The sequence below is a fragment of the Salmo salar genome, chromosome ssa12 (assembly GCF_905237065.1).
Source record: "Salmo salar chromosome ssa12, Ssal_v3.1, whole genome shotgun sequence".
In the NCBI taxonomy this organism is placed as follows: domain Eukaryota; kingdom Metazoa; phylum Chordata; class Actinopteri; order Salmoniformes; family Salmonidae; genus Salmo; species Salmo salar.
This window is the reverse complement of record NC_059453.1, coordinates 98,070,055-98,084,599: the sequence shown is the minus strand read 5'-3', so window position 1 is coordinate 98,084,599 and position 14,545 is coordinate 98,070,055. Positions and strand designations below refer to the sequence as shown.

The 14,545-nt window shown below is 45.6% G+C and overlaps 1 protein-coding gene across 1 annotated transcript in view; it reads right to left on the bottom strand.

The window, feature by feature from the left end:
- Nucleotides 1–8,670, bottom strand: part of LOC106566236 (sodium- and chloride-dependent GABA transporter 1) — a 62,132-nt gene extending 53,462 nt beyond the window's left edge. Inside the window, exons 1-2 of the mRNA XM_045691973.1 lie at nt 8,550–8,670; nt 2,997–3,041 (exon numbers count right to left, since the gene is read on the bottom strand). The gene's annotated coding sequence lies outside the window, so the exon portion shown is untranslated. The remainder of the gene's footprint in view (nt 1–2,996; nt 3,042–8,549) is intronic.
- Between the last annotated feature and the right edge of the window lie 5,875 nt (nt 8,671–14,545).

Here is a 14,545-nt window from a genome sequence, read left to right as displayed (position 1 = left end):
TTTACTCTGCATCTGGAACGTAAGCAAACATTTCACGGTAAAGATAACACCCGTTGTATTCGGTGCATGTGACAAATACAATTTCATTTTGATTTGATTCATTACTCTGAGTGTTGTGGGTTACCAGGTACTACAGGTGCTGTATGGCCCAGAGAGAGACCTTATCACAGCTAGACAGAACCCAACACAGCCTACCACTTTACCTGAATTGTCTGTCAGAACCCAACACAGCCTACCACTTTACCTGAGCCCTCCGTCAGAACCCAACACTGTTATACTTTATAATCTCCACTTTTATACTATATATATTCCCCACTGTTATACTATATATCCACTAGAGCTGTCGCTTTCAAGGAGCGGGACTCTAACCCGGAAGATTATTAGAAATCCCACTATGCCCTCCGACGAACCATCAAACAGGCAAAGCATCAATACAGGACTAAGATCAAATCGTACTACACCGGCTCTGACACTCGTCTGATGTGACAGGGCTTGCAAACCATTACAGACTACAAAGGGAAGCACAGCCAAGAGCTGCCATGTGACATGGGCCTACCAGACGAGATAAACTACTTCTATGCTCGCTTCGAGGCAAATAACACTGAAACATGCATGAGAGCACCAGTTGTTCCGGAAGACTGTGTAATCACACTCTCCGCAGCCGATGTGAGTAACACCTTTAGACAGGTCAACATTCCCAAGGCCGCAGGGCCAAATGGATTACCAGGACGTGTACTGCGATCATGCGCTGACCAACTGGCAAGTGTCTTCACTGACATTTTCAACCTCTCCCTGACTGAGTCTGTAACACCAACATGTTTTAAGCAGACCAAAATAGTCCCTGTGCCCAAGAACACTAAGTTAACGTCCCTGAATGACTACCGCCCCGTAGCACTCACGTCTGTCACCATGAAGTGCTTTGAAAGGCTGGTCATGGCTTACATCAACACCATTATCCCAGAAACCCTAGACCCACTCCAATTTGCATACCGCCCCAAAAGATTCACATTTGATGCAATCTCTATTGCACTCCACACTGCCCATACCCACCTGGACAAAAGGAGCACCTATGTGAGAATGCTATTCATTGACTACAGCTCAGCGTTCAACACCATAGTGCCCTCAAAGCTCATCAATAAGCTAAGGACCCTGGGACTAAATACCTCCCTCTGCAACTGGATCCTTGACTTCCTGACAGGCCGCCCCCAGGTGGTAAGGGTAGGTAGCAACACATCTGCCACACTGATCGTCAACACAGGGGCCCCTCAGTGGTGCATGCTTGGTGCCCTACTCTACTCCCTGTTCACTCATGACTGCATGGCCAGGCACGACTCCAACACCGTCATTAAGTCTGCCGACGACACAACACGTGGTAGGCCTGATCACCGACAACGACGAGACAACCTATAGGGAGGAGTTCAGAGATCTGGCCATGTGGTGCCAGGACAACAACCTCTCCCTCAACGTGATCAAGAGAAAGGAGATGATTGTGGACTACAGGAAAAAGAGGACGCCGCTGAAGTGGAGCAGGTTGAGAGCTTCAAGTTCCTTGTTGTCCACATCACCAACAAACTAACATGGTCCAAGCACACCAAGACAGTAGTGATGAGGGCACGACAAAACATATTCCCTCTCAGGAGACTGAAAAGATATGGCATGGGTCCTCAGATCCTCAAAAGGTTCTACAGCTGCACTATCAAGAGCATCCTGACTGGTTGCATCACTGCCTGGTATGGCAACTGCTCGGCCTTCGACTGCAGGGCACTACAGAGGGTAGTGTGAACGGCCCAGTACATCACTGGGGCCAAGCTTCCTGCCATCCAGGACCTCTACACCAGGCGGTGTCAGAGGAAGGCCCTAAAAATTGTCAAAGACTCCAGCCACCCTAGTCATAGACTGTTCTCTCTACTACCGCACGGTAAGCGGTACCGGAGCTCCAAGTCTAGGTCCAAGAGGCTTCTAAACAGCTTCTACCCCCAAGCAATAAAACTCCTGAACGCCTAATCAGATAGCTACCCAGACTATTTGCATTGCCCCTCCCCCTCCCCCTCTTTTACACCGATCCAACTCTCTGTTGTTATCATCTATGTATAGTCACTTTAATAACTCTACCTACATGTACAGTGAGGGAAAAAAGTATTTGATCCCCTGCTGATTTTGTACGTTTGCCCACTGACAAAGAAAAGATCAGTCTATAATTTTAATGGTAGGTTTATTTGAACAGTGAGAGACAGAATAACAACAAACAAATCCAGAAAAACGCATGTTAAAAATGTTATAAATTGATTTGCATTTTAATGAGGATCAAATACTTTTTTACACCACTGTACAAATTACCTCAACTAACTGGTGCCCCTGCAGTAACAGGGGCAGGCAAATGACAGGTCAAGGCAGGCAGAGGTTGATAATCCAGAGTAGGAGCAAAGGTACAGGACGGCAGGCAGGCTCAGGGTCAGGGACAGGCAGAGTTTAGTAATGCAGAGGTGGAGCAAAGGTACAGGACAGCAGGCAAACTCAGGGTCAGGGACAGGCAGAGTGGTCAGGCGGGCAGGTACAGGGTCAGGACAGGCAAGGGTCAAAAACCAGGGGGACGAGAAAAAGAGAGGCTGGGAAAAGACAGGAGCTGACAGGACAAACTCTGGTAAGCTTGACAAACAAGACGAACTGGCACAGACAGATAGAAAACACAGGTATAAATACCCAGAGGATACATGGGGAAGATGGGTGACACCTGGAGGGGGTGGAGACAAGCCCAAGGACAGGTGAAACGGATCAGGGCGTGTCAGCACCCCCCCCCCCCCCTCTAAGGACTACACCTGGCGTTCAACCTGGATACCTGGTGGACTGGGTTGCTGGCTTTGAAAGTCGGCGATGAGGGCTGGGTCCAAGATGTCTTTTGCAGGAACCCAGCACCTCTCCCCCGGGCCATAACCCTCCCAGTCAATCAGGTACTGGAAACCCCTGCCCCGTGGTCGAACCCTCATGAGGTGTCTCACCGTGTACGCTGGCTGGCCATCGATGACACGGGGGGAGGAATGGGCCTAGAAACAAAATACAAGGAGCAGTCAGACATGGTTTTAACTCTAGACACAGAAATGGTGGGAAAATTACAGAGGGTACGGGGAAACAGATGATGAACAGCAGAGGGGCTGATGATCTTGGAGCGGGGGGGAAATGTCTCGGCTTCTGGGGGTGTCTCTTGGAGCGGGGGGGGAAATGTCTCGGCTTCTGGGGGTGTAGCCGCGGCACTACGAAGGTGTACGAGCGCCTCAGGCTTGACCTTCTTGGTGCTGCAGAAACGACTGGCCTGGGCCTTACTGAACCCCTCCCTGAGGTCCTGGTACTCTGTGAAGCTGGCAGAGGTCCGGGGCAATTTCCAAACCCCCAGGAAGACATCCCGGGGCAGGCAGAGCTGATTTCAGACAATGAGTGTGGTAGAATGGGCTCCAGCCCACAATGGCACCAGTAGCCCAGTCAATAGAGTGTTTGTGTCGCTGGAGCCAAGAGAATCCCAATACCACAGGAACCTGCAGAGACTCAGCCAGCAGGAACTGGATCGTCTCGCTGTAGGTTGACTATAGAGCACCCGTCCAGTGCTCTAACGTCCATGGGAATGGAGAAGGGTTGAGCGGGGATGCCCAACTCAGACGCCAGGGTATGGGTCAAAAACCAGAGGGACGAGAAAAAGAGAAGTTGGGAAAAGACAGGAGCTGACAGGACAAGCTTTACAAACAAGACTAACTGGCGGAGACAGACAGAAAACACAGATATAAATAACCAGGGGATATGTGGGGAAGATGGAGGGGTGGAGACAAGCACAAGGACAGGTGAAACAGATCAGGGCATGACAATAACAGTGGAGAATACATAGTTTAACATGTTAGGGCTAGGGGGCAGTATTGACACGGCTGGATAAAAAACGTACCCGATTTAATCTGGTTACTACTCCTGCCCAGTAACTAGAATATGCATATAATTATTGGCTTTGGATAGAAAACACCCTAAAGTTTCTAAAACTGTTTGAATGGTGTCTGTGAGTATAACAGAACTCATATGGCAGGCAAAAACCTGAGAAGATTTCATGCAGGAAGTGGCCTGTCTGACAAGGTGTCGTTCTTCTTGCCTCTGTTTATTGAAGACTGAGGATCTCTGCTATAACGTGACACTTCCTACGGCTCCCATAGGCTCTCAGAAGGCGGTAAAAAGCTGAATTGTGGCTTTGCAGGCTCTGGCTGAAAAAAAGTAGCGCGTTTGGGTAGTGGCTGGTTACAGTACTGTGAGACTCAGGCGCGTGCCCGCGTCGACCGAATGCTTTGTTTTCTTTCCTCTGTTTACCGAAACGCAGATTCCCGGTCGGAATATTATCGCTTTTTTACGAGAAAAATTGCATAAAAATGGATTTTAAACAGCGGTTGACATGCTTCGAAGTACGGTAATGAAATATTTAGAAATTTTTTGTCACGAATTGCGCCATGCTCGTGACCCTTATTTACACTTCGGATAGTGTCTTGAACGCACGAACAAAACGCCGCTATTTGGATATAACGATGGATTATTTTGGACCAAACCAACATTTGTTATTGAAGTAGCCGTCCTGGGAGTGCATTCTGATGAAGAACATCAAAGGTAATCAAACTTTTGTAATAGTAAATCTGACTTTGGTCAGGGCTAAACTTGGTGGGTGTCTAAATAGCTAGCCGTGATGGCGGGCTATCTACTGAGAATATTGCAAAATGTGCTTTCACCGAAAAGCTATTTTAAAATCGGACACCTCGATTGCACAAAGGAATTCTGTATCTATAATTCTTAAAATAATTGTTATGTTTTTTGTGAACGTTTATCGTGAGTAATTTAGTAAATTCACCGGAAGTTTGCGGTGGGTATGCTAGTTCTGAATGTCACATGCTAATGTAAAAAGCTGTTTTTTGATATAAATATGAACTTGATTGAACAAAACATGCATGTATTGTATAACATAATGTCCTAGGAGTGTCATCTGATGAAGATCATCAAAGGTTAGTGCTGCATTTAGCTGTGGTTTTGGTTTTTGTGACATTATATGCTAGTTTGAAAAATGGGTGTCTGATTATTTCTGGCTGGGTACTCTCCTGACATAATCTAATGTTTTGCTTTCGTTGTAAATCCTTTTTGAAATCGGACAATGTGGTTAGATAAAGGAGAGTCTTCTTTTTAAAATGGTGTAAAATAGTCATATGTTTGAAAAATGGAAGTTTGGGGATTTTTGAGGAGTTTGTAATTCACGCCACGCCCTATCATTGGATATTGGAGCGGTGTTCCGCTAGCGGAACATCTAGATGTAAGAGGTTAAAACCTGTTACGGCTAGCGGAACATTTCGACAACATCCAGTGAAATTTCAGAGCGCGAAATTCAAATTAAATTATTAGAAATATTTAACTTTCATAAAATCACAAGTGCAATACACCAAAATAAAAGCTTAACTTCTTGTTAATCCAGCCACCGTGTCAGATTTAAAAAAGGCTTTACTTTAGGTATTCTAAAACGTAAAACGTAAATAATTGATACAATTTAAGACGGAATATACTGTGTTCAATAGCGCATAAAATCAAAGTGGAGCGAGCTACAGATCGCGCGAACCAAACAAAAGAGTCCACTTGGCTTAACACTCATACTGAATAGCCGTGCGTCTTCATTTCTCAAAGGAAAAACATCAACCAATTTCTAAAGACTGTTGGCATCTAGTGGAAGCCATAGGAACTGCAACCAGGTGCCTCATAAATCTAGTTTCCCATAAAAACCAATAAAAAACAGTGAACTAAAAAATATTTTTCCTGGATGGTGGGGTTTCGCGTGCCAAATACGTTCTGTTATACTCACAGACATTATTTTAACAGTTTTAGAAACGTTAGAGTGTTTTATATCCAAATGTACCAATTATATGCATATCCTAGCTTCTGGGCCTGAGTAACAGGCAGTTTACTTTGGGCACGCTTTTCATCCGGACGTGAAAAAACAAAGAGTTTAACCTGTTTGGGCGCATGAACCGCTAGTGGAACACCTATGACATCATCCGGTGAAATTGCAGTGCGCAAAGTTCAAAATACAAAAATCGTAATATTAAACATTCATGAAAATACAAGTGTCATACATCATTTTAAAAGCCTAAATTCTTGTTAATCCAACCTCGTTGTCAGATTTCAAAAAGGCTTTACGGCTAAAGCATACCATGCGATTATCTGAGGACAGCGCCCCACACCAAAATACGTTTTCAACCAGCACAGGTGTCACAAAATCACAAATAGCGATTAAATAAATCACTTACCTTCGAAGATATTGCTCTGTTTGCAATCCCAAGGGTCACAGCTACACAATGAATGGTCGTTTTGTTCGATAAAGGTATTCTTTATATCCCAAAAATGTCAGTTTAGTTGGCGCGCTTGGTTCAGTAATCCACTCGTTCAACATGCATACAAATGAATCCAAAAAGTTACCAGTAAAGGTCATCCAAACAAGTCAAACAATGTTTCTAATTAATCCTCAGCTACTCTAATATCTAAATAAATGACAATATTTAAGAAGGAGAATAATATGTTCAATAGGGAAGATAAATAACGAAGAGCGCGCACCTCATTCACGCACGCAACAAGACTACTTTTCTAATGAGAGACACCTTGTAGTTTTTCCAACTATTTGCTAATTTTTCAAAAAACAATCCTGTAACCCATTCTAAAGACTGTTGACATCTAGTGGAAGCCATGGGAACTGCAATCTGGGTCCTATCTATTTGTATATCCCATAGGCAAGCATTGAAGTGGCCTGTGACCTAAAAAAAAATCATCTGCATGGATTTCCCTCGGGTTTTTGCCTGCCATATCAGTTATGTTATACTCACAGACATTACTTTAACAGTTTTAGAAACGTCAGAGGGTTTTCTATCCAATGCTATCAAGTATATGTATATCCTAGCTTCTGGGCCTGAGTAACAGGCAGTTTACTTTGGGCATGTCAGTCATCCAAAATTCCAGACAAAAACCAGTATGCTTATGAACTGACTTGCCTAATTAAATCAAAGTAAAATAAAAATATTTGTAGAGAATGACAGGGTGTTGTCCAGGGTCCGTCCACATTTCTCTGCACTCTGGGAGGGTGACACCATGGAGTTGTCAACCGTGATGGAAAATTCTTGAAGCGGGCAGGCCTTCACATGGAGGAAGAGCAGCTCCATCTTGTCGAGATGTCTGCCAGGCACGCAGAGATGCATGTCGCCACCTGGGTATCAGAAGGGTGGAAGGAGAATAGTAGTTGAGTGTCATCCACATACCGTGTGAAGATATGATGAAGCCGAGTGACTTGATTTATAGAGAAAAGAGTAAAGGGCCTAGCACCGAGCCCTGGGGCACACCATGGCCTAGAACCGAGCCCTGGGGGACACCAGTAGTGAGAGTATGTGGTGCAGACTTAGATCCTCTGCACGTCACCAGGTAGGAGCGGCCTGCCTTGTTAGTGATAGGGGACTGGGAAAGTGTGAGGTCAAAAGAGGAAAGGAAAGAAATGAATCAAAGTCAGGCCTTGTGCGATTGAAGTCACCCAGTAAAATGAGCATCATCAAGGTGTCAAGCTAATTGAGGAACTCTCCAAGGACACCTGGTGGGCAATAGATGACAACAATGTTAAGCTTCAAAATTCGAATTTAGCTGTGCTTCAATAAACTCAGACAGTGATTTTGTTTGTTGATATTTAGAAAGTTTGCATTGAAAATAGATGCGACATTTGCCTACTGCGGTTTGTTTCCATTTAACTATCGTGACGATATAATGAGCTGGTTGTAGTGATGTCACCCTAAAAAAAAGTAAAATCACCTAAACTTAGCAGTAGGCCTAGGCATTTAGAACTAAACTTTTAGAACTAAACTAGTGGCACCCTACACGCGGTAATTCCACATTTGTGCGTGCAGGGTTACACTCAATTAGAAGGGTTTCAACCACGGGGTGGGGAACGTCTGTAAAAACCTACAAGGAGAGGAGTGGACAGAAAACACACACGTAGTTGACAAAGCAAAATCTTTTCTTAACTCTTTCTTGAACTGCATTGTTGGTTAAGGGCTTGTAAATCAGCATTCCACAGTAAGGTCTACACCTTGTATTTGGTGCATGTTAAGTTAAGGGTCGGGAAGCCGAGCTCTTTCAATTATATAAATCTGATCTGAACATAAGTGCTTTGATACAGAACGATGTCTAAAACAAACAGTCGGTCAAGGCACAGGGTTCAGGGTTCAGGGCACAGGGTTCAGGGTTCAGGGCACAGGGCTCAGGGTTCAGGGCTCAGGGTTCGGGCTGAAAATGGATCACTGAATATGTCAGTTCTAAGGTGAAAGACTCCATCCACAAGGAAGTTCCTCATCAGCAGAGTTTGGTCTTCAGTGCATGCACATTTCCAGACAGCAATGTGTGCATCAAACTAAACATCAAAATGAAATATCTTCTGAAGCAAAAGTGTACTTGAGGTCTTTTGGATAGATCAAGTTCAGTGAATATATGAGACCAAGCAACATGAATGAAGCATGAAGCACCTTCACACCCGCACCAACATCCTCAGGGTCTTCCCTGGTGTCTGCACCTTCACCTCCTATGACTTTGATCCCCATGACAGTGTCCCTGAAGGCCTTCTCTGAGTCCTCTCTGTCGATGTCCTAGGGGAAAACAAGAAATGGTGCACAAAAGGAAAATACATTTATTTGAGCACCGGACAGATTTGTTTCAAATCTGAAAAATGTTTCTGTGGGTTTAAAAATAAATTATGCCAAGGACAATGTGAATGTATAAAATATTTCTGTGAATACATCCACTCACAAAGGACTCCTTCACAAATCCAAAGTAACCTTGGTAATCCAAACAAATCCGTATTCTATCCTGTTGTCTACCCTGCACACTAACCTGCAGTCTATCCTGTGGTCTACCCTGTTGTCTACCCTGTGGTCTACCCTGTGGTCTACCCTGTGGTCTACCCTGTGGTTTACCCTGTGGTTTACCCTGTGGCTACCCTGCGGTCTACCCTGCGGTTTACCCTGCGGTTTACCCTGTAGTTCACTGGCCCTAACCACTTGAGGATGGTGCAAGGCCCCCTCCACTTGGGTACTAACTTCGCCATGAACATGGTCTTGTCATCTGACAGAGGGTCCAACCTAATACTGTGAGCCTGACACTTCTGAGATTCTGGGCCACATTGTGTCGCACTTGTTTTTATAGAATCTGCTGCTGACGCTCGACCCCAGCATAGGCTTTTATGGTCTGGGTCTGGAGGCTAAGTCAACAGTCGCTCCAGAAGACTCCCGTTTTCTTCCCAGAGCAGCCTCTGCCGGAGAGAAGCCTGTGCTCTCATGGTAGGCACTGGCAAAACAGAACTCTCCCAGCAACAGATCCCAGTTCTGCTGTTGAGACTTGACTTAAAAGGCCAACATAGTTTTTATGGTCCAGTTAACCCTTTCCATCAGATTGTAGCTGGTGGTACGTTTCTGAACTACCGCCCACTGTTTGCAGAAATCCTTCAGCACCTGACTTGTGAACTGCGCCCCCCCCGGTCAAATAGGAGGAACTTTGGAGTCCCCCATCAAAGGAATATCTCCAGTCTGAGTATGTTGGTCTATATTAGGGGTCTTTGCATCCCGCAGAGGGAAGTGTTCGATCCAATTTGAGTGGTCAACAATGACGAGCAGATAATTGTTGTCCTTTTTTGCTTCTTAGGAAAGCTCCCATCAGATCCATTCCCAGCATCTCACCAGGTTCTCTCGCAGTGATGGACTGGAGGAGTCCGGCTGGTTTCTTGCACACAGGCTTGTACTTCTGGCAGACAAGGCAGTTATTTGTTTCCTACTTCCTGCTAGATCCAGCAGCAGTAACAACATCTTCAGCCATCCCATGTGGCCACCTAGAGAACTATCAAGGAAGTACTCCAACAATGGCTGACAAAGCTTTTAGGGGCACGATCAGATGTATCTTATGGCCAAAACGCTGTCCTGGGATCTGTCTGAACAGGAAGTAATTTTCCAGGACGTAGATTATTTAGCCTGGCCTTGTGTTTCCCTTCTTAATCTACACGATGAAAACTTGTGTCTCCTTGACAGAAACTCGAGCATCTGGAATCTCCACCCAGTCAGCCGGAAAGTTACAGGGTTGTATAATACAGGCATCAGCTATCGGGTCAGGCAGGTTGTTGTAAGAAAGCGGGACAAGACACCAGGTACAGTGTTGAGCTTTCCCTTCCTGTAAACAATGTTGAAGTCAAAAGTTTTGCAGCTGGATCGTCCATCTGATGAGACTTGAGGTCGGTTTCGTGGTGTTAAAAGCCCACACCAGAGCGGCATGGTCTGTGGCTATTTCAAACTGCTGACCTTCTAGCATGGTACGCCACTTCTCTGCAGCCGACACTACAGCGAGACATTCCTTCTCTGAGAATGAGTAGTTGACTTCTGCAGGATTCAGTAGCCTCGAGGCATATGCGATAATATGGTCTTGGCCATCTCTTTGCTGAGTCAGAACATCACCCAAACCAACATTGCTGGCATCAGTCTGGAGCTTGAATGGAAGGCTGTAGTCTGGCTGCTGCAGGATTGGTGCTTCTTGATTGGGCTTTCTTTCGGTCCTCAAAATGTGGCTTGGCATTCATGAGTCCATTCCCATTTGGCGTCTTTCTTGTTCAAGGCATTCAGAGGATCTGATCTCTCGTCAAACCTTGGAATTCATCTGTGAAAACCAGCCTGCCATCCATAGGAAGCGCTGAAATTCATTCACAAATCTTGGGGTAGAGAAGGCATGTACTGCTTCCACTTTCTGGTTGTCCGTCACAATTCCATCAGCAGAGACGATGTGGCCAAGGAACTGCAAGCGGTGTTGCATCAGGTTGCACCTTTTGAGGTTCAGGCTGAGGTTTGCCTTCTCCAGCCAGAGGAAGACATCTGCCAGGTCCTGGAGGTGTTGAGCTTCGGACTTGCTCTGCAAGGGCAGAGTAGCGATGGGTAACGATGCTTCGTGGGTGTCAGTTGTTGATGTGTGCAGAGGATCCCTGGTTCGAGCCCTGGTAGGGGCGAGGAAAGGGACGGAAGCTAAACTGTTACATGGGCATCGGGTAGGCATCAAGGTATGTTTTTGAATTCATATCTCTGTAGTCAACACAAAATCGGGTGCTGCCATCCTTCTTGAAGGTGAATAATGGCACATTTTGAAAATGTGTCTTTGTTCCTAAACCACTCTGACTCGTTTTGGACTGTCTGTCAAAGTGTGCACCTCTCTCTATCAGGAAGAGCGAGGTAGAGCTAGAGCAAGAGCTCAGAAAATATTAAATTGTGAACCCGCGACCCAAATGTATCACATATAATGGATATGCCATATCTCACTGTCGATTGGACATCCCCAATTTAGTAATTTCGCTGTGACAGAACGTTTATATTTTTCAATAAATGTGTTGTATTCCAAAGTTCTACTATCTAAAGTTGGGGGGGGGGGTTGTATAAACCGGTGACGTAGTTGTCGCTCTACCTCACTCTCCCTGTGTGAGAGAAGTGCACACTTTGACAGAAAGGCCAACAACAAGTCAGAGGGGTTTAGGAACAAAGACACATTTTCTTGCCGCACCTTCATCTGCTGTATTGACTGCAGAACAAACACTGATGGCCTTTCTCTTCTGTTCCTTAGCCTAATTTACTAAATCTGGCTATCTCTGGCATGTCTACGCTCGCAAAACCTTTCAGATTCCTAGCAATTCCACCAGCTGTGTCGATTTCCCGCAGCCCTGAAGCTCTGCAATCCATGCCGAAACATTTAGCTATCGGCATGTATGTTAGCTACAACATGTTAGCTACTACATGTCCTCTCTCTAACCATGGGCTTGCAGTTAATTCAAGATGGCACCTGTGGGTTGGCCACGCCTATAACCACACCCATATTTGCAGCCTTAAAGGCTTACTGCATAGTAGGCACTATCACCACCACACAGTGTGCTGACATAGTCATGGCAAAGTACATCAAAACATTATTTTCATTCATCATCTCCTTTCTTTTAGGGGCAAGGTTAAATTTCATTTTCAAGTTATGCTTTCATTGGTAATGTATGTTACACTGTTTTTTGCTTAGTTTGGTAGATACAGTATCCTCCAAAAAGTAAACTTGCTTTCAGCAAAATATTTCATCAAATGACCTTCTTAAATTTTCTCTCCCTCCCCCAGTTAGTTACAGCAGACTCTTTGCCTCTCTTTCTACTCTAGTTATGGTGCTGATGATTTGTAGGGGTAATTAGACTAGGGCTACATCGCAAATGGCACCCTATTCCCTATGGGCACTGGTCAAAAGTAGTGTACTACATAGGGAATAAGGTGACATATTGTACGCAACCCTAGTCCCTGCTTCATTTACTAGCCCAGCGTTCTGCAAGATGATCCAGCATGGTGGACCCCTATAGATTCAATGAATTACTACTAAATTCTCTCTGTTGCTCTCTCTCAGCATGGGATCTGTTCTGTCCTGACCCATTTTTACATTATGTATGCCTAATGATAGAATACGTCTGGCATGTTTTCCTCCCTCTGTCTCCTTCCCTCTTCTCTCCTCTCCATTTCTTTTTTCCTTCGAGAGGAGAGGAGGAGGATGGAGAGAGGGAAGAGGAGAAGGAGAGAGGTGGAGAGAAGGGGGAAGGAGGTTGGCGAGAAGAGGATAAAAGGAGGAAAGGAGAGGAGGAAAGAGGGAGGTGAGAAGGAGGGAGGGAGGAGGAATAGAGGGAGGGACGGAAGAGGAATAGAGGGAGGGAGGGAGGGGGAGGGAGGGAGGGAGGGAGGGAGGGAGGGAGGGAGGGAGGGAGGGAGGGAGGGAGGGAGGGAGGGAGGGAGGGAGGGAGGGAGGGAGGGAGGGAGGGAGGAATGGAGGTGAGGGAGGAATGGAGGAAGGAGGGAGGGAGGAGAGGGAGGGAGGAGGAATGGAGGAAGGGAGGGGAATAGAAGGAGGGAGGGAGGAGGAATGGAGGGAGGGAGGGAGAGAGGAGGAATGGAGCGAGGGAGGGAGGGAGGAGGAATGGAGGGAGGGAGGGAGGGAGAGAGGAGGAATGGAGGGAGGGAGGGAGGGAGGAGGAATGGAGGGAGGAGAATAGAAGGAGGGAGGGAGGGGAGAAGGAGGGAGGAGGAATGGAGGGAATGCTGCTGGCCTAGCCATTGCATGTTTACATCAGTGAAATGTTACTGTTACCAGTTGTGACAGTAATCTAACGCCTAACAGGCTTGTCGTGCTTTACTCACCAACAGGAAGACAGAGAGGGAGATGACCATTCATTTTAACAGATGATTTCATCTGCTGAATCTTAAGTCTAAAATGGAACCAGGGAAAAAAGGCTAGCAAACTGACTCATACAATAAGACACAACAACAGAGAGAATTTAGTAGTAATTCATTGAATCTATCGGGGTCATCAATCAGTTATCAATTAGAACACTGACTCTCGTAATCAATTCTAATAAAAGTCTTAGATTGATAAGAGATCATTATTCTAGCTAATTTCAGATTGAACAAAAAGCTGTCGTAGACTAATATAGGAATTCCTTATTCAACCAATCATATCCCATAACCAACATAATGGCCTGATATGGCCTGATATCCTGATATCAACATCCTCCTCATATCAACACCCTCCTGATATCAATACCCTCCTGATGTCAACATCCTCCTGATGTCAATACCTCCTGATATCAAAATCCTCCTGATATCAACACCCTCCTGATATCAATACCCTCCTGATGTCAACATCCTCCTGATATCAATACCCTCCTGATGTCAATACCCTCCTGATGTCAATACCCTCCTGATGTCAACACCCTCCTGATGTCAACATCCTCCTGATGTCAATATCCTCCTGATGTCAACATCCTCCTGATGTCAACATCCTCCTGATGTCAACACCCTCCTGATGTCAACATCCTCCTGATGTCAACATCCTCCTGATGTCAATACCCTCCTGATGTCAATACCCTCCTGATGTCAACACCCTCCTGATGTCAATACCCTCCTGATGTCAACACCCTCCTGATGTCAACACCCTCCTGATGTCAATACCCTCCTGATGTCAATACCTCCTGATGTCAACACCCTCCTGATGTCAATACCCTCCTGATGTCAATACCCTCCTGATGTCAATACCCTCCTGATGTCAACATCCTCCTGATGTCAACATCCTCCTGATGTCAACACCCTCCTGATGTCAATACCCTCCTGATGTCAATACCCTCCTGATGTCAATACCCTCCTGATATCAATACCCTCCTGATGTCAATACCCTCCTGATGTCAATACCCTCCTGATGTCAATACCCTCCTGATGTCAATATCTCCTGATATCAATACCCTCCTGATGTCAATATCTCCTGATATCAATACCCTCCTGATGTCAATACCTCCTGATATCAATACCCTCCTGATGTCAACACCCTCCTGATGTCAATACCCTCCTGATATCAATACCCTCCTGATGTCAATACCCTCCTGATGTCAATATCTCCTGATATCAATACCCTCCTGATATCAATACCCTCCTGA